The following is a 3,580-nucleotide window of genomic DNA, read 5'->3' as shown; positions in this document are numbered from 1 at the left end:
CCCCCGGGCACTTCCGCCCGGCCGCGCCGCCCCGCCGCCATCTTGGTTGAGGGCGGAAGCGCTTCCGCCCGGCTTGGTGGGGGGCGGGGCCGGGCTTGTTCGGGGCGGCCGAGGGGCGGAGCCAGTGATGGGCGGCACTGTTTTTAAACTGTTTTTTTTAAAATGGTTGGGCGGCACTTTTTTAAAAGGGAGCCTGCGTGGTTGTTGGGTGGCTGAGCCCGCGGGTATGTTGGCGCGCAGCCTCACTCGGGTCTGAAGCTTCTCCTAGCGCCGGTGCAGCGTTTCCTCGTCGCGGTTCATTGTCATCAAGCGCCGGCGGTCTGATTGTAACCCCTCCTCGGGATGCTTAGATCCCCTCGCCAGGCCCCCCGCGTCGGCCCCCGATTTCGGTCTTTCCCCTGCGAGGGCTCGATGGCACTCGTGGCCCGTCCCCTTCCCCTGGGTCGGCCCCCTTCTCCTCCGGGCCCCCGGCCGCCGCCGTGTCCGGGTCGGGCTGGGAGCCGGGTGGGCGCACAGAGCTGACCGCTGGACCCCCATCCCTGGCTCTCAGCCTGCAGCCTTCTGGGGCGTCCTTGTTGTTCGTTGTTTCCTCTGGTCATCCACCGAATGCGATGTTAGGAAGAGGGACCTGGGAGTCCGTTTTCGTTCACTGGAAAGTGACTTCACAGATGCTCCGGCCGCCGGAGCGCAGGGGTGTGCGCGCGCAGGGATGTGTGCACGCTCGTTTGCTTCTGGTTTTCTATTGTTGGTTATTTCGGGTTTTTGGATTTGGTTTCAAACCAGTGTTGTACCATCAAAGATGTTTCCCAGATAGAACCTTACGTTGGCACCAGTGCGGCGAGGAGGGTAGTGGGCAGTGAGGAAAAGACTCAAAACGCCTGAGAAAACAATGCCTGGGAGGGGGGCTGGGGTGGGGGTGGGGAGGACGCCTAACACTGATAATGAAACTTGGAGAGTATGGCCTCTTTCTTCTGAGTGTTTCCAAGACCCTTCATTTACAAAAACAAATCATTACTGGAGATTTCATACGCACATTAAAGCAGAATGATACGGGGTGCCCACCAGCTGGGTCTTATGCTTACTCAGTCATGGTCAGCCTCATGAATGCCCCAGCCCCACATCTCTCCCTTCCACCATCCCCATGATTTTGAGACAAATCCCAGGCATCAAAAAATTTCAATCTGTCAACTGAACCATTCATTTATAGTACTCTCCCTGGAGGAGGAAATGGCAACCCACTCCAGTATTCTTGCCTGGAGAATCTCATGGACAGGGGAGCCTGGCAGGCTACAGTCTATGGGGTTGCAAAGAATCGGGACACCACTTAGCAACTCCCCAGAAATAGTACTCTAGTTTGCCTCACCATAGCCCTGCAACCTAGGGAATTCGACAGGTGGGTAACCTGGGACCCAGAGAGGCGAATGAATTTACCCTGTGTAACCGTCAAAGTCCATACACAACATTATGCCATGTACACGTCAGCCCTGGAAAGGAGGTAGGAATAATTAATTATTCAATGTCTGACAAAAACCCCAGAGAAGCTTATTTATTCCTGCTACATAGTTAATCAGAGACAGAATAAGCACCGAGACCTAGAATTTTGAATTCCTTTTCTACTTTGTCACACAACTTCCCACAAACTCAAAGCGCTTCCTGGTGGCAGGTCTGCTCTTTGCCGTCACTGCAATCCCATTAGGTAGGGACACTTGCTGTTTGGCTTCCCATCACCTGCAGGATCTCTCTTCTGTGTTTGAGAATCACCGCTGTATGGCAGCATCTCTCTGTTCCACTCACAGCTGAGCTGAAATCGGCCGATCAGACACAACCCACCTAGGACTTTAGATGGAGAGCTAGTGATGTCAAGGAGCAGGGAGACTTCATTTTCGCAGTGACAGAGGTGCCCCCTACAAACATCCACTCTCCAAGGGCAGCAGAGACATTGAATCCAGCTGTAGCATCCAGCTGCCAGTGACAGCCAGGGGTGACCTCCCTAGTATCTTGTGTCTTGACTAAATTCTGAAGGTTCCCTTTCCTTGGTTCCTGTCTCTCTGCTGAGCAGGGTTCCTCAGCTTCCCCAGGGGTTTTATGGGCAGTCCAATATCTTACTGATACATTTCAAAATCAAAACACTTTCAGTTGCTTGCCCTAGAGACTCTAACTGACCTATACCCCCTGAGTTTCTGGCTCCACGAATGAGAGTTTTGCTGGCATCTTTGGAAGAGCAAGAGGGAGGAATGTCAGCAATCAGCTTGGGTGCGGGGGCCTCTGGGTTCGCATGGGGTGGGGGGCTGGCCCTGGCGCACACAGCTGTCATTTCAGGTGGAGAAACGGCGGGCTCGTCTGCTGACATCACAGCAGTGTGTTCCGAAGGCAGGGCTTTCTCCATGCCTTCTCTCTGCCTCCCCAGCCAAGTTCACCCGGCTGCCCTGAAGATGCCACTGTTGCTCTTCTGCTTGCGGATCCGAGCGCCCAACAGAGGCTGTTACCAAACTGGCTTCTTGCCTGGGCGCTGGGGGACTCCGGGGGCTGCGGGAACTGTGTGTTGGACTCTTCACTCTCCACGGCCCCTTTCCCAGCCCCTCTGCATGGATGTGACAGTGAGGCTTTCTTCTTCCTCTGCCTCCTGCTCTGTGGCTCCAGCAAAACCAGGATGTGGGCAAGGAGTTCAACTCCAGCAGCTGGGCAAGGCACTGGGCTGGGAGCCGGGGCTGAGCTGTGAAATAGTCTTTTTTTTTTTTTCCCTTCGAGGAAGCACACAAGTAGAATGTACCTCCTCATTTTATTGCCATCTTTTTTTTTTTTTTAAACTTACTGTTTTATACTAGAATAGAGCCGATTAACAATGTTGTGATAGTTTCAGGTACATAGCTGAGTGACTCAGCCATACATATACGCGAATCTATTCTCCCCCAAACTCCCGTCCCATCCAGGCTGCCCCATGACGCTGAGCAGAGTTCCCTGTGCTACACAGCAGGTCCTTGTTGGTTATCTATTTTAAATATAGCAGTGTGTACGTGTCCATCCCAAATTCCCTAACTCTCCCTTCCCCCAGCCTCCTCCCCCAACCATAAGTTCATTCTCTAAGTCTATGAGTCTGTTTCTAAATAAGTTTATTTGTATCATTTCATTTTAGATTCCACATATGAGGGACATCCTATGATATTTCTCCTTCTTTGGCTGACTTACTTCACTCAGTATTTTGCCATCTTTTTATTTAGAGATGACTGCATGTGTGTGTGTATCTTGTGGCAACTCTTTTTTTTGTTGTTGTTAACTTAAAAGATTATTTAGTTTTGGTTGCACTGGATCTTTGGGTCTTTGTTGCTGCGCATGGGCTTTCCCTAGTTGGGTCGAGTGGAGGCCACTCTTTGCGGTGTGTGGTTTCTCATCACAGTGGCTTCTCTTATTGTGGAGCGTGGGCTCAGTCGTTGTGGTGCACATGCTTAGTTGCTCCATGGCATGTGGAATTTTCCCGGACCTGGGATCAAACCCATGACCCCTACATTGGCAGGCACAGTGTGGCAACTCCTGATGACAAATTTTCCTCCTTTCTCCTTAAATCTTTTGGGGTAGAATTTTA

General features: G+C 52.0%; 1 protein-coding gene across 7 annotated transcripts in view; it reads left to right on the top strand.

Moving 5' to 3' along the window:
- SLC39A11 (solute carrier family 39 member 11) overlaps positions 1–3,580 on the top strand; it is a 371,868-nt gene that overhangs the window by 2,136 nt on the left and 366,152 nt on the right. The gene's annotated exons all lie outside the window — the stretch shown is intronic.

This window comes from Giraffa tippelskirchi, chromosome 3 (genome assembly GCF_054371585.1).
Source record: "Giraffa tippelskirchi isolate mGirTip1 chromosome 3, T2T-mGirTip1v1.2.pri, whole genome shotgun sequence".
Taxonomy (NCBI): Eukaryota; Metazoa; Chordata; class Mammalia; order Artiodactyla; family Giraffidae; genus Giraffa; species Giraffa tippelskirchi.
This window is presented reverse-complemented; position numbering and strand designations above follow the sequence as displayed.